The 26304-nt window shown below is 49.5% G+C and overlaps 1 protein-coding gene across 1 annotated transcript in view; it reads left to right on the top strand.

Annotated features, from left to right (window-relative positions):
• The first annotated feature begins 323 nt into the window (after nucleotides 1-323).
• Nucleotides 324-26304, top strand: part of Chst8 (carbohydrate sulfotransferase 8) — a 153772-nt gene continuing 127791 nt past the window's right edge. The window contains exon 1 of the mRNA XM_050119242.1: nucleotides 324-624. The gene's annotated coding sequence lies outside the window, so the exon portion shown is untranslated. The remainder of the gene's footprint in view (nucleotides 625-26304) is intronic.

The following is a 26304-nucleotide window of genomic DNA, read 5'->3' as shown; positions in this document are numbered from 1 at the left end:
CCGGCGCTGCCCGCTCCAATACCACCCCACCCCCCGCAGCCGCCCGACCGCGCCCAGCGGCATCTCCTTCGGAGCGCGCGGCCACTGAGGCCTCGGGAGCCGCAGAGCGAGCGTGGGTGTGGCGCCCGTGAGCTCCCGGGAGGATTGAGAGATCCGGGAAGAGATTTCCCCCTTCTTTGCCCCGCCACCGCGGTAGCCGCTTTCCACCGTGGGGCGGGGCCCGAACTGGGGGCGGGGCGCCGGGCGGGCGCGGCGCTATTTCCAGCCTCGCCGGAGGCTTCGCTCGCACTTCGCTGGGAGCCTTCCCGGTGCTGGCTCTGGAACCGGGTCTACGGTGGCACCGTGAGGAGGAGACAGGACCGGGGGGTGGCAGAGACAGGGGACGCAACCAGTGCGGGGGACCCAATAGGAGCACGCCGCCGCAACCTCTCCCGCGCGCTCCGGCCGCCGACTCTACGCCAATCGCCCACTCCCGGCACCTAGGACTACAAGAAGAAAGAGACGCAGCCCGGCCCGGGCGGAGATCCTCCTTGCTTCCCAAGCGCCGCGAGGAGAATTCTCCCGCCGTCAAAAACCTCGCCGGACAGGAGAAACCCGTGGCCTGGAAAGCACCGGCCGCGCCAGGTAAGTGCCTGAACCCCACATCTTCCTGTTTTTTCCTTATGCCGCTGCTTACCCTAAGGGATGCCCTCGGGAACCCTTGAATGAACCCGGGACCGACCTGAGCGCAAATCTCGACGCTCGACACGGATCGGAATCTCAAGCCGCAGGTGCTAGTGGGGCGTGCGGTGCTTGGGTCTGGCGGTACTTTGGGGACCAGCCCCCATGAGCGGGAACTTTAATTAGACTTTCGATCCTTGGATTTCTCCGCGCCTGGGAACTGCCTTTCTCTTAGGGCTCTCCCTGAGGACCCTTCATTTCTGCTCCTAGACTTGGATGCTGGGTGCTTGGAGGCAGCTTTGGGTTCTGAGCGGCGAGCGCCCCAGGGTCGGGCTGGGGCATCCAGGGCGCCGAGGCTTTGACGTGCGCTTGGAGCTGGGACTTAGGGATCAGTTGGGGCTGGCAAGGCGAAAGGGGAAGTTGTTGGCGACCTTGGCTTCCCACCGGGAGGCGTTAGGTATCTGAGCACTTCATTGCGCATCTCCTCCTCGCAACTCTCTAGGGCCCCGGCCTGTTTTGTGCTTCGGGCGAATGTGCGTGCGTCAGTGATCGCAGGGAGGTGTGTGCATGCGTGTGTCCCGGAGTGCGGGAGTTGGAGCCTCCGGCGGATGGGGGTAGCAGGCGGTGAGACGATCCTCTTTGTGGAGGGACTGAGCCCAGTCTAGCGGTGGCAGCAACTCCAGCTGCGGAGTAGGGCTGCTTTGCCAAATGCAGCTCTGGCTTCGCGGAAGGCCGGCCTGACCAGGCAAAGGTGCGTTCCCGGGTTTGGGCAGGGCCAGAGGTGGCGCTTGGGCATGCAGTGACCTCTCTCTATTTCCCGCGCAGGACTCCAAACCCTAACTTTACTTGTACATTTTGTCTCCGTGCCCTGCGGCCCTCTTTTGGAACTGGAACAGTCGGGGGACTGAGTCCTGGGCTACAGGCATACAGGTCCAATCTTGGAACACTGTCCGGTAGCCATTTCAGCGACTCCGGCATCACCCGTGTAGTGTCTCTGAGCCGCCCCCCACCAGGACCCTAAGCGTGATTGGCTCTAAGGGGAATAGGCTTCTGGGGCTCTCTGTTTCTATGGAAGTAGCCAGGCTGCAGGCCAAGTGGGAGACTCGGTTGGTGGGCAAGGACATAGCTCCAGGTGGTAGGAGTAAATGGTAAAGGCAGACTGACTCTTTCCCCTACCTCCCTTCTCAATCACAGGCCTGAACTTCCTCCACCAAGTCACTTTTTTGAAGGTTCACACTGACCTTTTACTGGTGGAGAGGGGGCCTTGTCTTAAGTTCCGCCCTAGTGCAATCTTTGACACGCAGCACTCTTTTTTAACAAATTTCCCATCACCACAGTGTCTCCTGACCCTGAAGCACTGTTGTAAAGTCAATGAGGGGGGACGGTGGTTCACATAGAAGTCCCTCTCTTTTCTTTTTCTTTTTTCTTTTCTTTTTTTTTTTTTTTGGCAGGGTCTCACTGTCTAGCCCAAGCTGGTTTGGAACTCATGGCTTCAACCTGATGAGTGCGGGGATTACCAGTGCGGACCATTATGCCATACAGGACGTTTTCTTTTAATCAAACCACCCCACCACCCCACCACCTGCAGGCAGACACGGTCCAGGGCCTCTTGAGAGTGGAAACATGTTCCTTGTTATTCAGCCCTGAAAAGACTGAGTCAAAATGGGGGTGATCAATAATCCAGTAGCGTTTGAACACAGAAAACCTCAAAGCCTGACCCCGTCCCATCATTTGGTAGAGTCACCATGGGACACATGAATGGCCAACTTATTTATTCATTTACCCGGAATCCAACTTTGTGGGAGTGAATTATGTTCCTGGGGTATTGATTTTTTTTGCTTTTCTTGTTTTTTTTTAAGACCCCAAATTTAAAAAGTCAAGGCTGTCTCAAAGCAAGGTCAAGGATTAATTATTTATAGAGAAACATCAATCAGCCGGGGAGGGGGGTGTACTCATTTATAAATTCCCTGAGTGGGCAAAATGAAATCTATTTTTCTCTGGCTCCAGCCGGGAAAGGAGAGCTGGCTTGTTCGACGGAGGACACTGCGTAACTCAGCCTGCTGTTGGAGATGCCTTTTCCATCTTGTAGCTGGAATATCACTTGGGAAATTTTATGCATATTTGCTGTGTTTCCGTAATGAACATTTACTGATTACAGCGTATCAAGGGAATTTGATTTTTTAAACATTTATTCAAATCTCTGTTTATGTAAGCTAATAAGCCTGGGAAAGTTCAGTTAACTACCCCCCACCCTCCCCCCGCCATTGTTGTTGGGCAAGTGTGGTTGGCAGGCTCATCTCAGAATTTATCCTTCATTCATTTACAACCGGGAAAGTCGGATTTCTCTGATTGGAAATACGGTGCTGGCTGCATCCCTGCACTTTGCTCTGAGTTCGTGCCAGCCGCTGCTTTTTGTGGCTCTGCTGATGGAGGAGAGGTTGGTGCTCAGAGCTGGGGTGACTGCTTGGCTGGTGTGTGGGATCGGAGAAAGCTGCTGGGGCCCCTGGAGTGCTGAGGGGGACAGATGGAGAAGGTATGGTCACCTGCTCACTTGCCCTCCTCTTGCCTACACCGACCTGGAGTCTGACCCCCCGTTTTAGCACACCCAGGTCCCCACCACTCTGATCTGTCCATGTACAACAGCTGCAACGGAACAAATTACGGTCGGTAGACAACTGCCCAGCCCCTGTGTTAATCAGAAGGTAATGAGTCTTCTAAAAGGAGGTTTATATAATGCTGGCCTGGGGAGGTCAAGACGGCACTGCAGAGGGACAGCCAAAAATAAACTAGGTGAGTAAAGACGCTGCGTGCGTGTGTGCGTGCATATGTGGCATCGGTGTCAGCAGCAGGACACTTGCTGGAGGTGGGCAGCCTTCGTGTGACCCTCTAGTGACCAGAGGCTCCTGGGTGCTTTGTCCTTGGAGTCCCTCGCTAGATTTGTCTGACTTCAGAACAGCTGAGTCCTTTTCTCCCCAGAAAAAGCGGCTCCCAAAGAGAGAAGACTCACTGGCTCCGGTGTCCTGGGGACAGCTTCCTGAGCTCAGGTGCAGAGCATAGGGAGCCGTGGGCTCACTTCTTATTGGCTGAAGGATAAGTGACCCTCCTGTCAGTAAATCACTGTGGCAGAGGATGTGACTGACACATCGCTAGTGTAAAGAAACTGTGACTTCTACCCTCTGGAAAACTACCTGTCATTTGTCATCTGCTGTTGCAGGCAGGCTCGCCGGGACTTGACTGTGGGTGGTTAGGAAATCAGAGGAGTAGTTAATGCCCTCCGGAAGAAGCCGGGAAAGCTGTGTCCCCGAGGGCCAACAGCCGGTGGCAACCCTGGTCCTGTTCTCAGAGTACCCAAATCTAGGGCTGGGGATGTCAGGTGTAGCTGCCTCCCCAGGCTGGCAGGCTGGGATTTGCATCCTCATTTCCCACCTGGAAGACCCTACCTCTGGGGCACTGATGCTTTGGTGGGGGGACGTCTGGTGACTGTGAGGGTATGGTATCCTTTCCCTGTCAAACCCAGCTGGCTTTGGTGAGTGACATTTATTTGGACTAAACTACGATTGTCAGCGTTGAAACTTGGAGTCGAATGACTCCCGTGTCACACTCCCAGGGACAGCCCTCCCGTCACTCTCCTTCTTTCTGCCATCAGTGAGTGTTTATTGAGTATGTATTTGATGTCTGTCACTATGTCAGACCCTGGATCCAAGGTGAGTAAAGGCGGTGCAGTCCCTGCCCTTGTGGGACAGAGACGGCTGTCACTCATCCATCCATTGCACCATTATATGCTAGGCAAAGGCATTATTAGAAATAACCAATGCCATGGCGGTCTAGGCTTGAGAAAGGTATGGAGGGGATGCTCAGGTTGTTTGGACCCATGTGTGCCAAGCAAGTGCTGGGTTGTGACCCCAACAAGAATAGTTAGGTTGTTAGGAGCCCTACAAGCAAGCTAGCGAGCTGACTTAGACTGAGGGTGGGGCCTGGAGAGATGGCTCAGAAGTTAAGAGCACTGGCTGCTTTTCCAGAGGTCCTGAGTTCATGGTGGCTTAGACTTAGGGCCTGGGGTGGGAGAACTGAGATGATTCTCTGCTAATATCTAAAGGAGTGGCTGGTACGTACCAGGTGAGTGGGGGGGGAAGGGTGGCCTCAGGAAGGAATGGACCACGTTTGTGTGCTGCTGACAGATGCAAGAGAGGGCTAGAGGCAGCTGCATTCGAGACCAGGTGCTTATTCAGCTAGCTGCTGTGGGGTAGGGAGACCCATGAGAAGGGAACTGCAGAGACAGTAGAAATACAGAGCCGCACTTCCAAAGGAACTGGTTTGGGAGGGGACATGGTGAAGTAGTTGAGATGAGGCTTGTGGGACACTGGTGAGAACTCGTGGTTCCCTGAGATAGAGGTCCTCCTGGGGTCCTGAGCTCCTGTCGGTTCCAGGACTGGTGGTCCGATGGCTGGCCGTGCAGCCAGGTCTCTGTAGTACTCCCCAGCCCATCTCCGCTGCACCGAACTTGTCTGCTGCTGTGAGAAAGGACCAAGTCACGTGGAGAGGACAGGGTTTGTCTTATACCTTCATTGCACAATCCATTATGGGGAGAAGTCGGGACAGGAACTCAAGCAGGAATCTGCAGGCAGGAACTGAAGCAAAGACCCCTACTTACTGACTCGCCCTCTTGGCTCAAGGTCAGCTACTTCTCTTATATCTCTGAGGACCATCTGCACAGGGTGGCCCCACTCACAGTGAGCTGGACTCTTCCACATCAACCTTACATATTTATTTATGCATATGAGTGCTCTATCTGCATGTACGCCAGCATGACAGAAGAGGGCATCTGTTCCCATGATAGATGGTTGTGAGCCACCATCTATATCAAGTTGCTGAGACTTGAACCCAGGTCCTCTGGAAGAGCAGGCAGTGCTCTTAACCACTGAGTCATCTCTCCAGCCCCTCATCAGTCATTAATCAAGAGAATGCCCTTAAAAAACAAGCCCGCGGGCCAGTCTGATGGAGGCATTCTTTTAATTAAGGCTCCCTCTTCCCAGATGGCTCCAAAAACCAAACCAAAGCAAAGCTAATGAACACAGTGGACACCTCTTTGAACTAGCCTCACCCAGGACCCGCCTTCCCCCAGGGGAGTGGAGCAAGGCTTAGCCACCTGCTCATGAGCTGGCCCCATGCAGGGCTCTGCTGCCCACCTTCCTCTGTAGCTGGTTGCCTGCTACTCCTGTTGTGCTGTATTTACTTAGCTTCCTGGTCCCCCCCCCAATAGTTTCTTCACTTGCCATGTAGTGCATCTACCCTGGCAGTTGGCTGGCATCTGCTCAGAAAGAACTCCTTCGCGCGTCCCTCCGTTCCCTCCCTCCTAATGAACTGTACCTGCTTCCGTGCCTTTGAGGAGTACTGCCCAGAGTTGAGAGCTCCCCTACTCCCTCTGAAGTCTACATCTTCCCAGGCTGTCTGTGGCTCAGGGCCCTGGCTTCCAGACAGAGTGCGTCCCTGTCCCCCAGGCTCCTTCCTCTTCCAGAGCTGGGGTGGGGGAAAGCAGGCCTGTGAGTCACCCGACTTCCTGGTGTGTGCCCATGCTGCTGGCTGCAGGCCCTGAGCTGAGTGGCTGCCGAGCTGCAGGCAACAGCCCAGGTCGCTGTCACCTTGTCCTCACTGTGTCTGGGCCAGAGCCAGCTGCTTCCCAGCTGGGCCAGCCTTGGGGATGAGAGCGAAGGCGGGGAAGAAGTTCTAGGTGGTACGGGTTTTGTGCTTTGTGACCCTGGGCCTATCTGAGGCTCTTTGCCTGAGGCTAGGCTGTTCTCCCCATGCTCTCCCGCGGAGAGCTGTCTGCCACTTGCTCAAGGCTTTCTGTTCAGGCTGGCCCGGCCCTCTTCTGCTATGATTGGTAGCTATCGGTGGGCCACTGGGCATGCCCATCCATGGAGAGGCAATACAGCGATGCCCCTCTGCCAGAATTCTATACTCTAGGCTCAGGCTGACTCATGCTTAACAGACAAGTCATACCCATCTTGGAAACCATCTCTTTTCGGGGGGGCTGACTCATCTGTCTGGACAAGATTCATCTGCCCAATCTTGTGAGCACTGAGACTTTCCTCCAGCCTTGTTGGTGGGCAGGGTGGGGTAAGGGAAGGAGGCAGTGTCTGAAGGGGGCATCTCAGCCTCCAAGGTCCCCATACCTAGCCTTGGGGGAACCTGGGCTAACCTATTCAAGCCACAGGGCCAGAGAGCTTGTACGAATGTTGTTCTTTCCCGCTGTGTCAACCATGAAGAGTTTGGTCTGGAGGAGGCACGCACGGCTCTGCTGACTGGCAGGCCTGGGGACCTAAACTTTCAGTCTGTCTATACTGGTGGAGTCTTCGTGTGGCACAGTATGTCTACACCAGCTGAGCCAGTGCCTAATGCGGGCAGTCTCTCGACGCTCCTTGAATTAGGGTTTAGTGCAGTCTGTCTGTCCTGTGGAGCTGGCGTGTGGTACATGTGGGAGGCGTACGCTGGTTGAGTCTTGGAAGTTAGCACTGGAACCCACCATTTAGTCTGTGTCTGCCCCACTCTCCGGGGTCTTTGAACACAGCTCAGAGAGCTCAGACAGCTTTCTTGGTGACTAGGCTCTGCCCAGGCCCAGGCGTCCCTTCAGACCCCAGCCTGACTTGTTAGCAGCCTTTGTCTTCAGGGCTCAGGTGGTTAAACCCAGTGTGCAGGGCCGGCGTCTGTCTACACTGTTGGAAACCAGCAGGTGAGGCAGGTAGTCTTTCACACGGGCTGAGCCAGTACTCTTGGCAGGTGCTCTGTCTACCCGGGTTGAGCTTCCATTATGGTACATCGCCTGTTTTACACTGGTGAAATCCAGCTTGTGGTGAAGTCTGTCTATACCACTGTTTGAGTCAGTGTTCAGAGCACTGGCTACTCTGGTTGAGGTCAACATGAGATCCAGGTGGACTACTATATTGTTAAGGCAATGGGGCACATGCCTGGCCTCAGGCTTGCTGAGGCCAATGTTCTTGGTTTCTCTGGGAACACCTGCCCACTCCTAGGTGGCTCTCTCCCTCATAATAAGGATACCTCCCTACCTTGCCTCCAACAAATATCTGAGTCCAATGTGGGTCCCGTTCCCTAGCAACAGTCGCCATGGCCTTCCCATGTCCATAAGTCCTTTCAGCAGGGGCTGCCGGCTGTCCGTGGTCAGTGCCACCTCCGCCATCCTTCATGGCAGCCACTCACATGTCTTCATCTCTGGAAAGTCATTTTGTGTGGATTACTGCCTTGGTGTGCGTAGTAAATTGAGTTTCCCCTGCTTGGGTCCGACTCGCTGTTTTCTGCTGAGATTTGGGGTCTCGTGAGGTTTGGCTTCATCAGCAAATCTAATTTCACGACCGTTCGTCCCGTGAAAGCGCACTCTGCCTGTGATTTAGCTCGTCTCCGTCCCCTTTTCCATTAATTAAAATGTCAACAGACAACCATGGCGACCACATACACCCCTCACTCCGCCCCAGGGAGCCACCTCCAGGTTGTAACTGAAGCTGGTGCACAGAGTCAAATTGGTTCGACTTAGCTTTGCCCCTTAGTCATTGTGTGGGCTTGGGACTTGGTTTCTTCATCTATAAAGTGGGAATAATGAGAGCCCCCGCCTCCCGCCCCCCTCCGCACCTCCTCGAGGTGAGTCTACAGCTGCTGTTGTTACTGTCTTTCCTTTGGTCTCTTAGCCTAACAGTTGGTCAGGGATCTAAACTGACAAAGTGAGAACGCTTTGGGGTGGGGCAAGCAGCTCCTCTGCCAAGGCCACCTCAAGTCTTTGAAAGGATTTGTGTGTGTGTGTTGTGTGTGTGTTGTGTGCGTGTGTGTTAAGTGTCCCTAATGTGTGTGCAGATGCCCAAGGAAACTAAAAGGGCATGGGATTCCTTGGAGCTGCTGTTGCAAGCAGTCGTGAGCTGCCTGTGTGGGTGCTCGGAACTGAATCTGGGTCTTCTGCACGAGCAGCCAGCACTCTCAACTGCCCAGCTCTCTCCATGCCCAAATCCTCTGAAAACGGTTTCCTGATGATATAGTCTAATATAGTGATATGCTTCACAAGTGCACTTGAAAAGCTTTTATTCCACTTACAGCAAAGCATACACAAAAGTGAGTGGGGTGTGTGTGAGCCATGTAGCGACTGTCTGAGAGCCGCTCAGGCCCGTGTTTTCCAGCACCAGAGCAGGCATCAAAATACGGCTAACACACACACCCCAGAGATCCCTTTTCCTGTTCCGACCATCCCCCATCCCTTCATGTAACTAATGCCATAGATTTGTTTTCCTTGCTCTTGAACATGAGCGATACGGCATCACAGCCTACGTGCCCGTGTCACTGGGTCAGCATCGTGTTTGAGGGATGCATCTGCCCTGTGTGTCACTGTAGGTTTTCTGTTCTGATTATTCTCCAGGGCTCCCTTGCGGTTTGCATGCGTGTCCACCAGAAGCCCCTGTTTGGAAGGCTTTGTCCCTAAGGTGGTACTAATTGGGAAGTATTGCAAACCATTAAGAGGTGCGGTATTTTGGGAGCTCTTTAGGTCATCCTTCAGGGTGTGCCCGAAAGGGGATTGTGGAATCATACAATGGTCTTTCTCTTTTTCTTGTTGCTTCTTGACTTCGTGAGGTGCCCCATCGTTGTCATTTGGCACTCTCATCAGAACCCCAAAGCATTTGGGACCTCCTAATCATGTACTGGAAACTCTAGGCCCATGAGCTAAACCCCCTTTTTCTTTTTACAAAGCTGTTGCCTCATCTGTTTCACTAAGGCAACAAGGAGCTGACTGATACCCTTCCCTTGTTTGCACACACTCTAACCTATTTACCCATCCTTCTGTGGGTTGACATTTGCTCCAATGTTTTTGACCATGACAAACCATGTTGCGCATGTTTCTGCATGTGTTTCTTGGGTTCATGTGAACATTTCTGAGAAGCAAGAACTTAGAGTCTCTAGGTTAGGGTGACGCAACTTTTATGGGAGCTGCAAACAGATTTATGCATGGAGGTGTACACCTGTAATTCCCATATGTGGGAAGCTAAGGCCAGAGGATCATGAACTCAAGACCAGCCCAAGCTTCCTATCGAGATCCTGTGTGCGTATATGGATGTGTGCATGTGTGTGTGTTGGGGTGGGGGTGGGATTGCACCGCCTTGGTCTCCTCAACAGTTATGTGTAAGGGTTCTGGTCATTCCACATTCTTTCCAACTCTGTGTGGTTGGCTTTTGTCATTTTAGCCATCCTGTGACTATGTAGAGCTACCACACTGTGCTTTTAATTTGATTTCTCAGATGACTAATAGAGTTTCTTTTCTGCCCAGGATATTTTGAACCTGAAAACATTCTTCAATATCTTAAAATTCACTTCCACCCCCAGATGATAGGATTCTGAAATGTCTCTAAGGTGTGTATAGTTCCTTTCCGGGGGAAGTTTGAATCTGCTCTTCTAGAAGGTGGGAGATGGAGTAATCTGGCGCTTCTGTGTGAGGGTGGGAACCGCAACTGTCACTATGAACTTTGAGTCTGCCCTGTGGAAATCATGTTCACTGCTGTCTCACTGTCCAAGACTATCCCAGTACAAAGCAAGGCACTGTGAAAGCCCAATGACTGAAAGCCCACGTGATGGAGAGCAGCTCATTGGTCCTCTTAGCTCCTTCTACCTACGTGACCCGACAGGGCTTTGTCAGTATACTGAGCTGCCCTAGGAAGGGCTCTAGAAGTTGGGTTCTCTGTCCCTAAAGGCCATTCTGTACTGGGAATCTGTTCCCTCTAGTGGCCTTGCCTCTCCAAAGTCAGCTATGATGGAGCAGCAGACATACAGCTATGGTGGAGCAGCAGACATGCAGCTATGGTGGCGTAGGAGACATGCAGCTATGGTGGAGCAGCAGGCATGCAGCTATGAGGGAACAGCAGACATGCAGCTATGGTGGAACATCAGACACGCAGCTATGAGGGAGCAGCAGACATGCTTACCCAGGGCTATAAGCACCGGCCGTTAAAGAGCATCATTCCTTAGCTGAGCCTGGTGCATGGTTCTGTAATCCCAGCCATTCCAGAAGCTGAGGCAGGAGGATCACAAGTTCATGTCCTACTTGGGCTACAGAGTGAGTTCAACGCCAGCTTGGGCAAGATCCTATCTTGAAAGAAAAGCCCAGTGGTAGAGGCAGGAGGTAATTTCCCTTGCCTAGAATCTAGCAGTGAGGGACTCAGTGGTAGAGCACGTGTCTAGCATGTGTTAGGTTCCATTCCTTAGGTGCCTTCCTCTCCATCCTCCATGGGTGTCCCTGCTGTTGGATCCCTTTGCAGGTGTCTGGAAGTCCCCCTGCTCCATCAAAAGCAGTGTTTCTTTCGTGTGTCATAGACTCCTTGGCTTTTAATGCTAGCTTTCCGTAGCTGTCCTGTTTTCCATCCGAGTGGAAGCAGAACTAATAAAACCATCTCCACGGATCCTGCCATCGCTTGACCATAACAATACCTTCTGCCTTTGGCCAGGTCTGGTCCATTTCCTTCCAATCAAACAGAAGTCTTTGGAAAGCTATGTGGTTGGGCAATGAGAACCCTGGGTCAGAGTCCTTGGAATGAATGAGCTGTTTTTCATGCTCTTGTTATCCTTTGGGTAGGGAGTGGACCCATATTCAACTGGGGTGTGACAAGCACAGAGTGATGGGGTGTCTAAGGTTTGACAAAGTGGGTAAAAGATTCTAGATGGGGCAACTGGACTGACCCTCAAGATAGAGAGCCCACACCTCCCTAATGAATCAGTGTGAGCAACCCCTGCCTCCCCAGTATCAGCAATGAGAGAAGTTCACAGGGCAAAGACACTGGGTGCCCAAGAGACGCAAATGCATTAGATTCAGTAGAGGATTCTAGACGGCTTTCTGGAAGAAGCCAACTTGAGACTGCTTATCTCCAAGGTTTGGGATCACAGGACACATGGTCTGTGTGAACCAAATACAAGTCACTTTAAAATAGGACAACAAATGACTCCGTGACACACACATTGTTTGTGTGATGTGTAGGCGGGTGTGTGAAGATGGAAGAGCTAAAAGTGGTTTGCGAAAACAACACCTTTTTTTCCCCTCTGGTACGATGGCAGATTAGGGAGGTTTATGGTCTTCTGTGATAACTAATATGAAAGGTTTATCAATGTTTAAAAAAAAAGCGTGACGTTTTTTGCAAAATTGATTTGAAGACTTGGCAGATTTGAGGAATCATTCAGTAACATTTTTACGGGTCGATGCTAATTTGATTCTGCCGACCAGCTCGACGCGCCAATTTACTGCCAGACCAGCATTAAGCACGGACCTTCCGTGCGAGTTTTATAGGCGGACAGCTCATAAAGATGTGTGCTTGACAAGTATTCTGCCTCTCTTAGGATGTAGAGTATGAAGTGTTTATCAAAAACCACCTAAATCGACCCTGCTTTGGACTCGTAAACAACCTGGGGACTTGAGCCTCATACTTCATTCAGTATTTCATGTCTTCCCACTCCAGATCTTGGTATGTGTGTGCCGGGAGCCTTTGTCTCCAAAAGCCACCTCCAGACACATGACAAACTCCGGGGGAGGGGGAGTCCGAGGTTCTGACGGACGGCTTTGGAAACGGTCCTGCGCATAACCACCTATGACCACGCATACGCTCAGGGCCCTCAGCGCAGCCCCTCTCAGGGGGCTGAAATGTCCCCTTCTTAAACAGTTCCCTGTCTCCAAAGGTTCCCTGGAAGAAGTCAAAGGTTACCAGGTGTGCTGGCACAAGCCTGCAATCCTTGCACTTGATATGCTGAAGCAGGAGGATTGCTATCTGATGCTAGCCTGAGCTAATTTGTGAGACACTGTTTTTTTTTTTTAATGAAGAAAAGGGAGGGAGAGGGAGCGAGAGCGCGCTTGAGAGAGCAGAGGCTGCACCTGAAATAAACCTTTGGCCCCAAGGACATACAGTTTTGCTTTTATTTTTATTTCCTGGGCTTCCCTGTGATGGATTATGGTCGCACCCCTCTCTTTGCAACTGTTCGAGCCTCACCACAGAGGCTCTCTGGAGTTCTGCACATCACACCAGAAAAGTGTTTACAGTAAAAATCATCAAAACTGCCCTTTTTTAATATCTGACTCCAGAGACAGGTAGGTGGATCTCTGTGAATGTTTGGGCCAGCCTGGTCTACATTGCAAGTTCCAGACCAGTCCAAGATGCAAGTTCCAGACCAGTCAAAGATGCAAGTTCCAGACCAGTCAAAGATACGTTGAGAGACCTGTCTTACCAAAAATCTCAATTGGTCAACAAAACAAAACAGAACAGACCCGTGTTTTACTGGTAAAAGCCACTGCTAAAATTTCCCACAAATATGTGGCCGTGGACACTTAATCTTTCTTCCCTCATCCCACACATACCTTCAAGAGTGTCTGCCGGCCCCAGTGCTAACTGCCCTTAGCTTAAATGAAGATTGCTGGAGGACGGGGAACATACAGACCTCCGTCAGCTCAAAGCCTCCTGGGCCTCTGGCAGGGAAAATATGATCTTGGGCAAATGTCAGGGTGTCTTTTTGAAATCTGTGTTATGGTATCAGCTCATTGTGGGCATAGGACTTCATCTGGGTTTCATAAATATTGTATGGGACGCTCTCATTGCCACCTTGGTGAGCCTGAGAACACAACAGCATCCCCCCCTCTTTCTACACACCACACGCACGCACGCACACACACACAAGCACGCTAACACACACACATACCCACACACACACATGAGAGAGAGAGAGAGAAAGAGAGAGAGAGAGAGAGAGAATGTTCCCCATTGCCATTGCAATCTATTGCTGAGTTGTCATGAAAAGCCAATTGGTGATATTTCAATCACAACATCCCTGTAACAAATTCCATTCAAATTCCTTGGGAAGAGAGTTAAGGCTTCATCCTGCCGCTGGGAGAATGACACGCTAAATGTAGCTTCCTGGGGCCCTGGCAGCCGTCCAGGGCTTTGTAATTTATACTTCTCCTTCCTGGTTCTCCGAGTGACCTTGGAACCTCTGTGCTGCTAGATTTCTTAGGTTCACGAGGGGTGGGGTGCCGGGGGGGGGGCAGCAAACGGGGGGACACCGGCCACNCCTGGTTCTCCGAGTGACCTTGGAACCTCTGTGCTGCTAGATTTCTTAGGTTCACGAGGGGTGGGGTGCCGGGGGGGGGGCAGCACAACGGGGGACACACGGCACGGTACTGGGGGGCGCTTGCCACCCCACCCCCAAGTGAGCCCTCCCAGGCCCACACATCCTGTGGGAGTTCAGAGGAAGGATGACAAGACACCCCCGAAAGCTTGTGGCTGGTGTTGGGAAGATTGTGGCTGCTGACCTTTCTGCTAAAATTGATGTCAGCTGTGAAACAGTCAAATGTGGCGCCGCCGAAAGGTGGCTTGCAGGTGACAGGAGTCTCTCTCCTTGCCCCAGCAGTCCGCAGGTAATCCTGGAAGAGCAAGCCGCGGGGGAGGGGCGGTGGGCAATCACACTCAGCAGCTATTTTTGGTTGAGGAATAAACAAAGTGACCCGGACTGCTGCCAGTACAGAATCTAGCATGGGAGTGGTGTGTAAGAAAGATTAATGTACAATTAAAACCCGTGTATGGGTAAATTACAGGGCGACGGCTATCTAATGCAAACACTGCAACCGTGTAATTAAGAGGAGTTACAGGCTCCCCAGGATCCGCTTGCTGGGGGGAGTGCTGGGGGCCTGCCTGAGGTGTGCATGGGTGGCGTCCTGGCGCGCACACGCACCTGGAACAGCATGGGGACTACGTGGAGGCGGCGGGAGGGGGGCAGTCTGGGGTATATAAGGCTTTAGTCCGCCCCTCTGGTCTCCAAGCATCTAGCTTTCTTCAAACTGCTCTGACCGCTGTCTCCCTCTTCACCTTTGCCTCCAAGGCAGCGCGAGAACCCCTTGAATATCTTTTCTAAAACTGTTTTTAATTCCTCCTGCTTTGTCAGCTTTTTAAGAGATATGTTATATTATGTGGAAATTGGATGCTAACAAGATTTGTATGAATAAATTAGACTCTTAACTTTTTATGTTATTACAAAATTGAAATGGACTCTAATGACAGTCAGAATTAATGTTCTGTTTCAAATAAATGCTGGGATGTGACTGGGTTTCCAGTGCAGTCCTCCATAGCCCATCCTACATGGCCTCGCCTAGGAAGCCACCTCTGTCCTCCTCCTAGAGAGGTGGCCCTCTCACGGTTCCCTACGGAATTCCCTGCCCATCCAGTGTTTGGGACCATCTTATATTCTGCTTAGGTCATTAGGTACCAGGGGCTGCTGGGAATAGCTGCTAGTGAGGTTCCCAATGGCATCCGTAGGGAGAATTGTCCTGGGCCTTGGGTCATAGCCTCACCTGCATGCAGTGACTGGCTTTGAAGGCAGATGCTCTCCATGGAGACTACCTTTCCAGCCACCAGCCACCAGTCTGGAGCCCTCTCCCCAAGGCCCTTAGCGGTCTTTGAGCTATATCTCAAAGTTTCCAGGGAACCCAACCTTCACCCTGGGCATGCTGGGGTTTCTCTTTCCCTTAGTCCTCCTTGGCTGAGGTCAGCATCCCCAAGGACCTGTCAGTGACTGTGGTGTCACCGTGATGAGTCACCTGACATGGACAGAGAGGGAGAATGTTTGCCTCATGATGCAGTCCATGCTCACCTGACCCAATGAGTTAGACAGAACACCATCCCAGTAGTGAGGATGCTTCATGGAGCGGAAGTGGGGCAGGGAGAATACAGGAAGGGGTCAGGGCAAGATATAGCCCCTAAGTCTATATTCCAGGAGTCCTGGGAGATGGCTCAATGGGTCAAGTTCTTGTTCAGGCCTAAGGACTTGAGTTCAAATCCTAGCATCCAGGTAAAAGCTGACCTATGACCCCACTGTCGGTAGGGGATGGGAAACAGGTAGACCAAAGGGACTTGCTGGGGAGCCCATCTAACTGACTTGGTGGTCTCTAGGTTAAGCCAGAGACCTTGGCTCAAAAACTAAGGTGGAGAGATCGGGAAATGTCATAGTGGATAGAACACCTCCTCTGTAAATGTGAGGACTGGAATTTAGATTCCAGAACCCACATAAAACCCAGACTCACAGAGTGGCCACCTGTGATCCCAGCACTCATGAGGTAGAGACAGAAGATTCATGGGGTAAGCTGGATAACTAGACTGGCCCCCATCTGTGAGCCCTGGGTTCTGTGAGAGATTGCATCAGTATATAAGGTAAGGGAAAGAGTGATTGAGGAAGACACTGGATGTTAACTTTAGGTCACCACACACATAACCACACGCATGAGCCCCCAAATATGCATGTGCACATGTGCACACACACACACACACACACACACACACACACACACACACAAGTAGTGTGTTTGAATGAGAAATGCCTTCTATAGTGTTGGGCGTTTGAACCCTTGGTCCTCAGTTGGTGGTGCCATTCGGGAAGGGTAAGGGAATGTGGCCTCATTGGAGGAAGTCCACCAGGGAGGCAGGATTTGAGAGTAGAAAGCCTCACCTACTTCCAGTTGGTTTGCTCAGCTTCCTGCTTCTGCCGCCATGCCTGTGGATTCAGCCACGATGCCCCGCCACGATGGATTTTTATCCCTCTGGAATCATAAGCCAAAACAAACCCTTTCTTCTCTAAGTTGTTTTGGTCGTGGCATTGTATCATAGCAACAGGAAAGTAGCTAAAATAGATGATGGGCAATAAAGTAAGATATCCAGGGTCAGCTTCGGGCCTCCATACACACATGGATGGCCCTACACATATGTACACACACACACACACTCTCTCCCTCTCCCTCCTTCTCCCTCCCTCCCTCTCTCTCTCTCTCTCTCTCTCTCTCTCTCTCACACACACACACACACACACACACACACACACACACACTCCAGTGACCTGTTTGTTACAGCTGCGTCCCATCTTCTCCTTTCATCACCTCTCAATAATGCCATCATATTATAAACCCAATATGAGACTATCCATTGATTAGGTCAGCACCCTCATTATCTATTGTCTCTGAAAATGCCATTGCAGACAATTCAAAGATGGGCTTTGCTAATTGGCTAGGTACTTTTTTTAAATTTATTTTTTATTTTATTTTATTTTTTGGTTAGGTGTTTTTTAACGTGGTTGAGTCAACCGTTAAGATGAGCTATCGGTCCAGGAACTGCTCTGGATCCCCTCTTTAGTTCAGTTCTGGTGTTAAGGAACTGACAGGCTCTGGGGCTCAGTTCAGGTTCCTCCTGCACAGGAATTGAGTCATGGCAGAGCTCCCACACGTCTAAGATGCCACAACACAGCTGGGAGTGGGTCAGGCCCCTGGATCTGAGAAAGGAAGGGGAGTCAGGGATTTTCCTGCAGAGGGGAAGGTCTGAGGGGTTGGCGGTGGTGTCAGTCGGGCTCTGTTTCCCACAGCTGAGGAGGAGGAGGGGGGCTCCTGGCAAGGTGGGGAGAAGGGGCATGGGCAGCTCAGGCACTCAGAAGCTGGAACATTTCTAGTAGAATCCTCAGCCCAGGGTGGGAGTGGTTAGCACAGGGGCAGTTCAGCTGCCAATCAAAAAGGATGCGGAACCAGGGTAGGCAGGTATTCAAACACTTAATATACACGGGTGGGGTGAAGCTCAGTGGTAGATCTCTTGCCTAGTGGGCCAGCGGCTCTGGATTCAACCTCAAGGACTACCTACAATAAAACAATAAAAGAAAATGTAGTTTCTGTGTGTGTGTGTGCCTGTGTGTGGGTGCACGTGTGCACATGTGGGTGCGTGCACATGTGTGTGAAGGCCAGAGACCAACACTTGTTGTCTTCCATTGCTTTCACCTTTTGAGACAGGGCATCTGGCTGAACCCTGATTCAGATAGACAGGCTGATCAGTGAGTCCGCCAGGATCCTCCTGTCTTTGCCTCCCCGTTGATGTGACTACGGACTTGAACCTCCACTTTGCCTGTTTTTTTTTTTTTTTAATATGGGTGTTGAGGACCACACTCAAGTCCTCCCATGTTTGTAGCCAGCACTTGACCTGCTGAGCCAAACTCTCAGCCTCTAATTTTGTTTGCTTTTGAGGAGGCATTTTGTCATCCAGCTCAGGCTCGTCTCAATTGTGTGATCCTCCTGCCTCCACCTCCCAAGTGCTGGCATTACAGGTGTGCCACCACCATCAGACTAGAATGAGATTTCTGTGCATTTCCTGTCTATGGGAAGACGGGTCTGGAGGTGGATAACCACTTAGTTTGTCGAGGGAGATAACTCCCTACCCAAAGTCAAGGGCCTGACAACTCATGTCTGGACGGAACAGCAGAAAGGGACCTGAATGGTGGCTAAGATTCCATACCATGGCCCAGAGCTGCTTAGCTCAACACCTCTGGCCTCTGCCCCAGAGGCTGATGAAGTCTCAGTGTCCAGGCGTTTGGGCAGGTGGGCTGCTAGTTGGGCTCCAAGCCTTGACAACCCCAGCTTTCTAGGAGGACCCTTCCTCCCTGGGCTCTGGATGAGTGTGGAGCAGGAGGGGTCTGCCAAAACACTCTAGCCCACTTCGTAGGAGCCCCGGTCTGCACCCTGTCCCCACCTTCACAGGAGTGAAAAGGTTGCTTCTAGTGAGACTGGCGGATGGGCTTTGGCACCCGCCGAGAGACAATTAAAGTCTTTGTACCCAGCGCCTGTGTTCTCATATATTGTTACGGAGAGAGGGTCTTCTCCATCACTTTATATTTATAAATGCATAAGTCACGTTCATTTTATAAAAATGCAATAATCTTTATGCCTGCCGCACATAACCTGGTTAATCACTTTATATATCACCAACACCTTTCTCTGGTAATGGATCTGTTTCTATTCCATTTTTGACATCTGCACCGCGTTCCTTTGCATGAATTTATCATAATTTATATACCCAGTTCCCCGTTGGACATTTTGGTGGTTTTCATTTTTGTTTTTCAATTTTAGAGAACGTTGAAGTGAGCGTTCTTTGCCGTATACCTTGGTGTCGTTACAGAATAGATTTCTGGTGATGGAGGGCGCCTCCTCGAAGGGTGGGCATGGTTTTAAGACTTGTAACAGTTCCCGACAGATTGCTTTCCAGAAAGACCCAGCGGTGCGTGAGTGTGCCTATTTGTTCTCGTAATTGCACCGGCCCAGGGAATCTTTGCTTTTCTAAATTCCTTGTCAATTTGATAGGTTAAAGAGGGCCATAATTATTGCTTTTTAAAAGCATAACTTTTGGGGTCAGTGAGATGGTTCAGTGGTTAAAGCACTTGCCACACACTTGTGAGGACCTGAGTTCAGATCCCTAGAACGCAGGAAATGCCAGGTGGGCATGGAGGCCTGCCTGCAATTCCAGTCCCAGTAGGTGGAGGCTGGGGATCCCTGGGGCAAGCTGGCTAGCAAGGCCAGTGTGCAAAACCTGGGGTTCACAAGGGTCACTGCCTCGATGAATAAGATGGAAGAGTGATGAAGGGTGATTCTGGACGCCATCCTCAGGCATGTGCACCTCCAAATACACAAACAGACAGACAGAAAGACAGACAGACAGACAGAGTACATACATGAAAATGGAAAAGGGAAAATGAATTTTTATATTAAAATTTATTTTAATTTTATATGTGTGAAAGTTTGCCTGCATGTATATGGGCACCACATGTGTGTAGTACCTTCGGAAGACAGAAGAGGGCAGTGTATCTCCTGGACCGGAGTTACAGCTGTTCTGAGCCACTCAGTGCAGGCACTGGGGACCAAACACTGGTTCTCTGGAAGAGCAGGAAGTGCTCTTAACCTCTGAGCCCCCTCTCCACCCCCAAATCCACTGTTTTTGCTATTGTGTCTTAAGAGTACTTTCTTAAAATCTTGGAGGCAAGTTTTATCTTGTTCTTTATGGGATGGCGCATTTGATTTTCAAAGTCTTTTGGAAATATGCATTCCAGTTTCATATAATATCCAACAGAGATTTATGGTGAGTTGTGTTTTATTTTTAGATGAATGAAGGATGAATTTACAAACATACAGGCCTCCAAATAGACTTAACATGTTGAGTTTTCTGATCTATCCGGGTATTCAACAGATATTTATTGAGAATCAATGTGTGTGTTGCTGTCCTAGGCAACAAAGGGCACACATATCAGAAAACAAATCCCAGGGACATCTCAGCCTCTGCGGACCATAGTTTAGTAGGAGAACAAGAACTTAGACAAGTTGCAGGAGAACGTTAATCCCTTTTGAGGACTTTGCTCCTCAGACTAACCACTTTCTACTAAACACACCTCATTTATTATTATTATTATTATTATTATTATTATTATTATTATTATTTATTTTGTTTTTTGAGACAGAGTCTCTCTGTGTAGCCTTAGCCGTTCTGGAACTAGCTCTGCAGACCAAGCTGGCCTTGAACTCAGAGCCCCACCTGCCTCTGCCTTCCAAATCCTAGAATTAAAGGTGTGCATTACCACCACCCAGCTTAAACCCACCTTTTAAAGCTTCTTCAGAGCTTCCCTCATTTGGCATACTAGGGTTCAAGCTTCTAACACATGAGAAACTTCAGGGGTATGTACTAAAACTTTATCCAAAGGATAACACAGCCCCACTTTGGTCTTCATTATACCTTCTCCCCTCTCCTTTATCCTACATGACTGTACAAAGCCACTACCATTTTCCCGCACTATGTAACTTACTGGTGGTCCACAAGGAAGTCATCAGTGAGATGGGAAGTTACCAGCTCTGATGGGTCCCAGAGGACTTGCCTTCCATGATCTCTAGCTAAGCTCAACTTCCTCAACATCTCACAGAGACCCCAAATCTCCTCCCCTTAGGGACCAAGCATTCAAAGCATGAACCTGCTTATTTAAGCCACAATAGGAAGGAACTTGACTTTCCCTCTGGGACGTGGAAAGCGTCTTCAGGGATTTAAATGGAGAAGGACTATTATTGAGACTTAGTCTGATGGGTCCGTTCGTTAACAGCTGCCGTGATGAGGAGCCATGAGCGCTGTCGCAATAGGAGAGGATGGTCTATACCAACATGGTGGCAGAGTGGGCATTTCCTGACAGAAACTGAGGAATGGAGAGTTTAGGGTCTGAGAGTCTCAAAGGATAGAATTGCCTACACTTGTGATAGGGAGGCCAGCAAAGGGAACAGCCAAGAGAGGGCTTTGGACAAGAAGTTTGGGCAACCGTGTCTACTCTTTGAGGGTCCAGTTTATCTCCAACTATAGATCTGGGTGGCTTGATGAACCTGGGATTACAGAGAGAAGTTAAAGCTGGAGACAGAAAGCTCAGGCAGCATTCGCTCGAAGATGGTTGGTAAAGCCCTGGACTGATGAAGGTCAGCCAAGGGCGTAATGTAGACAGAAGAGGTCGGTAATAGAACCAGAATGCTTCCACATGAAGCCGTCCGGAGCAGCGAGGAGGAACTGAAGCAGAGAGGTAAGAAGAGACCTGCTAAGCAAGAAGAAACCAGAAGAGTGGCGAGTCCTGGAACCCCGGGGAAGGAAGTTCATTGTGATGGCTCCCTATGTCCAAGGCTAGTGGCGGGAAGAGTAAGATGAAGGCCAATGGGCTGGAGACGTGGCTCAGGGGTGGAGAGCACTGGCTGCTCTTCCAGAGGACCTGAGTTTGGTTCCCATCATCCCACATGGGTGGCTGACAATGTCCCGTAACTCCAGCTCCAGAGGATCCAGAACCCTCTTGTGGCCTTTGTGGGACTGCCTTTGGGTGTGTGTTCATGGGAGCGCGCGCGCACGCGCGCACACACACACACACACACACACACACACACACATATTTAAAAGATGAGGACCAAGAATTGACCAACGGATTCATCAGTGTGCTCTAAGCAAGTGTGGGCTTGGTGGGGTGGTGGGAAGAAGTGTCTAATTTAATGGCTCCAGGAGGGCATGAGGGGAGAGAAGCCAAAGCTAGTGTAACTCGAGATATTTAGAAAGGAAAGCGAAGGAATGCAGTGGCAGTGGCGGGAAGAGGGGCTGAGGCTTTTCTATGTCTTGGATAGAAGTCACTCCGTCGATACCTGGTTCTACATCTAGGTTCTGCATATAAGAGACAATTTGCAGCTGGGTGGTGGCGGCGCACGCCTTTAATCCCAGCACTTGGGAGGCAGAGGCAGGCAGATCTCTGAGTTCGAGGCCAGCCTGGTCTACAAGAGCTAGTGTCAGGACAGGCTCCAAAGCTACAGAGAAACCTTGTCTCGAAAAAAATAAAAAGAGAGAGAGAGAGAGAGAGAGAGACAGTTTGCAGCATTTGTCTTACCAATCAAGTGTGGCTTATTTCACTTAACACGATTTCCAGGTCCCATCCAGTTTTCTGTGAATGTCAGGATTTGGGTTTTCCAAATTTTCATAAAATTCCATTGTGTGCATATGTCATATTCTCTGTTGATGGGCATCCAGGCTGGTTCCTCTTCCTGGCTATTATGAAGAGCTCAGCTATGCCACGGATATGCAAGCCTGTCTGTGATTACATTGATTAAAGGCCTTTGGGTAAACACTCAAGAGTGACAAGATTGGATTGTAAGTTAGTCTATGTGGGTTGATATTTTTAAACTTAAAATAATAGTTTATATTACTAATTTTATAGATAACCAAGGACACCCCCTACACATATGTCTTTAGTCTCTCTGTAGAAATCAACATGATCTTCTCTTTTGATCTATTGGTGCAATAAATTGTATTAATAGCTATTTTAATATTGAACCATTCTGCAATGCACTTCTGAATTAAATTGTAATTGGCTGGTGTACATCACTGCTGTGCTGTATTTCCTGTTCAATAACCATAAGGTTTATAATCTCCTTGTGATTCCTTCTCTTATGAATTATTTAGAATTTTAAACATTTCAAGGACATTTCCCCTTTTCTGCTTTTTAAAAAAATCAATTCCCAGTTTTGTTGTGCTGTTCTGAGAGGTTGTGGCTTGCTTGATATTGATTATTTAATTTTAGTTGAGAATTGCTTTGTGTTTTGGCTAGGGTGTGGTCATTGTTGTTTCTTGTGCTTGAAACAATGTGTACCTTTAATTATCAAGCGCAGAATTCCATGTGTACCCATCCATATACATTCTCTAACTTGGTCATGTTATGATCATCTTCTTATAGTATCTTCTACAACTTTATTTTTTTTGGCCTATTTTTATTTATCTACACCAGTGTGTGATTCATTAAAAATCTCCCTAAGTGGTTATGAATTTGTTGATTCTACTTCACAATTTCATCAACTTTGACTCTGTTTTTGTAAAGCAATATTATTAGCTACATACAATTTCAAGATTATTATATTTTCCTAGAGACTTGCCATATTCTTGATGTAATAACTCTTTAAATCCCTACCGATATTCTTTTGATCAAATAAACTGTACCTTGACTTAATAGTTATACTGTAAAAATAACTTTGCCTTGGTTATTTGTCGTGTGTGTGTGTGTATAGTTTATCATCTCTTTACTTTTAACATTTCAGAATCATGCTTTGAAAGTTTCATTGCACTTTAATCTGTTTTCATGTTTACTAATGTATTCTATTCTTTTAGAAAAAGAACATTTCTAAAGACTCATTTTTAAGTGTGTGTGTGTGTGTGTGTGTGAGAGAGAGAGAGAGAGAGAGAGAGAGAGAGAGAGAGAGAGAGAGAGAGAGAGAGAGCAGTGCCCAGAAGAGGGCACTGGATCCCCTGGAGCTGGGTTAGAGGAGGTTGTGAGCAGTCATGTGGGTGCTGGGAACTGAACTCTGGTCCTCTGCAAGAGCAGTATTTGATCTTAACCATGAAATCACCTCTCCTGCCCTTCTGTATTCTTTCTTAAAGCTTTATTTTGTTCCACATACATTGGATTTTCATCATTGTTAAAGGCCTGGTTTCAAAGGACCAACTGTACCTTCACCCTCTCATTTCCCTTTTCTCACTCTCTGGCTTGGCACCTGCATCTTCTGTTTTGTTTTGTTTTATTCTTCTAGTGTTTATCCACGGGCAGCAGAAACAACTGGTTCACACTGGGTGTAGTTTGAGCATATCTGAGACCTCAAAGCCTGCCTCTATAGTGACAGACACACTTCCTCCAACAAGGCCACACCTCCCAATAGTGCTACTCCCTATGGGCTAAGCACCCAAACACATGAGTCTGTGGGGGCCATATCTATTCAAACCACCGCACTTCTTCCTTCCTCCCTTCCCCCTCTCCCTCCATCCTTCCATTTCTTCCTCTCCTCTTCTCTTCTGCCCTTCCTTCCATAGAGTCTTGTTACAGCCCAGGCTAGCCTTCATCTCCTGGTCCTCCGGCACTCTTCCTGAGTGCTAGCATTATAGGTGTGCGCAGCAGGTCGAGGCCCTTTCCTAACTGCAATCTCTTCAATAGTTTCTTTCCTTGTGTGTCAGTCACTTTTCTGGTTGCTGTGACAATCTGCAAAAGCAACCTCTGTAAGAAAGGGTTTATTTGGCTTCTGGTTGGAGGCTACAGCCTGTCACAGAGGGGTGTGCAAATCAGCAACAGCAGCTCCAGCCCTGAGGGCAGGAGCGTGAGGCAGCTGGATGCGTTTGCCTACGAGCAGGAAGAGAGAGAGATGCATGCTTATGATCCTCCAGCTTCCTCTTTGTATTCAGTCCGGGGCCCCAGATTAAAGAACAGTGCCCTCCCCAGCATGTCCAGGGTGGGCCTCCTCCTCCTCAGCTGAACGTTTCTGGAACAGACACGAATAAGTTCTGTCTCCTGGGTAATTCCAGTTCCTATCAAGTTTGCCATTGGGGTTAACCATTACACCCCTATTCTGAATGTCAGCCTTTGGACTGCCAGTCACATGGACAGAGCATAAACCTGCATCCTGCAGAGGGCCACTTAGATCTGACTTTGTCTCAGTCCCTCTGCTTAGCCATCTGTAGAATGGGGACAGTCGTATTAACAAGCTCTTTGGTCATCGTGAGGATGGAGTAAGTGTAAAGATGCAGAGTGCTGAAGAGAGCCTCTGGTCAGCCTTGGTTCTTGGTGTGCTGTGCAGCTCAGCTCAGCAGAGAGCCCGTGCTGACGCTGGCTTGCTTGCCTCAAGCCCATCACGGCAAATCATCCGGAAGGCACTGAACTTTCTTTGGGTCCCCAGGTTGACATTGCTGTCAGAGTCCCTGTGATTAATGGCGCTGTTTGGGACTTTTCTTATTCCAGTCTCTTAATGCTTCATGGTCTCATGTTTCCCATATATGTTACCTGCGTGTTTATGTCGGATTCTTCAGGATGCCAGCATTTCCTACTTCCATAACGAGTCTATTCTTAATCCCTGGAAACGTGCTTTTGAAATTCCAATCACTATAGTTTTCATTTCTTGAAACTCTGAAGAGATATTGAAAATCTGCGTGCCTGACTTTTATGGTTTCCTGTTTTTTTCTTTATTGCTTGGATTCTTTAAAACAAACAAACAAACAAACAAACATTCTTTTGAGACAGTGTCTCACTGTGCAGCCCAGACGGGCCTTGAATTTGCTATGTAGCTCAGGCTGGCTTCAAATTCACAGCTATTCTCCTGCCTCAGCTTTACAGACATGAGCCACCTTCCCTGGCTTGATCCTATCTGTCCCTTCAGTGGTTTAAAATGGAAATGTTCACATAAACAATAAGTAAATTCATGCAAATTGGTTTCTTCCCTCAGCTTAGGTTCTGATCTGTTTCCTCATCCTCCGACTTCACCATGAGTCATTTCCGTGTGTGGATTATGGCTTCTATGTAATATTTGACAGAAGCAAAAATTATCCAGACTAATTTAAGGTTGGTAGGGATTTTTTTTAATGCTATCCCTGTGCTTCTTGAGTTGTCAAAATCGGGAATTATCTCTCCTGGGAGCTTGCATGCATGCACAAACCCAGGACCTATTTGTACTTTTATTTCTGTAGTGAGGGTGGGAGTCCAGGATCACATAGGTAATCGAAGCATGGATTCCACAGCCAGAGTAGGCCTTGGGTGTGCACTGACTTCTTTTCCCCAGAAAGCATTTCCCCTTTGTACAGGAATTTTAAAAAAGTTTTGTTTTGCCTTTTAATTGCATTTATTGTAATAGTGTGTGTGTGCGCGCGCATGCGTGTGTGCGTGCACGTGTGTGCATGTGTGTGTGTGTGTGTGTGTTCCACAGCACATGTGTACAAGTCAGAGGAGGATAACTTTTGGGTGTCAGTTCTTTCCTTCTCTCATGTGGGTTCCAGGGGTTGGAGCTGAAGACCTGATCTTTGTGATTCTGCTTTCTCGGAGCTGGGATTTCAGGTCTTGAGGCATGATGCCTGGCTTGAGTTTGAGGCTAGGTTTCACTACACTGAGATGGCAGCCCCTGAAAGTCCAGCTCAGTTCCTTGTCATACAGGGGTCCAGTCTGCATTGACTCCATGTGTGAGCACCAACGCCCCAGACCCCGACCTCTGGGGTCTTTTGTCCATCCTTTGGGACTCGTGGGAACATTAGTATCTTTCCCACCTCTCCTCCTCCCTCCTCCTCTTCTCCCTCCTTCTCTTCCCCGTCCTTCTCTTCTCCCTCCTCTTCTCCCTCCTCCTCTTCCCCCTCCTTCTCTTTTCCCTCCTCCTTTTCCCCCCTCCTCCTCTTCCCCCTCCTTCTCTTCCCCTTCTCTTCTTCCCCCTCCTCTTCTCCCTCCTCTTCTCCCTCCTTCTCTTCCCCGTCCTTCTCTTCTCCC

The sequence above is a fragment of the Alexandromys fortis genome, unplaced genomic scaffold (assembly GCF_014885135.2).
Source record: "Alexandromys fortis isolate MF-2015 unplaced genomic scaffold, M_Fortis_MF-2015_v1.1 scaffold_140, whole genome shotgun sequence".
In the NCBI taxonomy this organism is placed as follows: domain Eukaryota; kingdom Metazoa; phylum Chordata; class Mammalia; order Rodentia; family Cricetidae; genus Alexandromys; species Alexandromys fortis.
The sequence above is the reverse complement of the archived record's forward strand: the minus strand, read 5'-3'. Positions and strand labels throughout refer to the sequence as shown.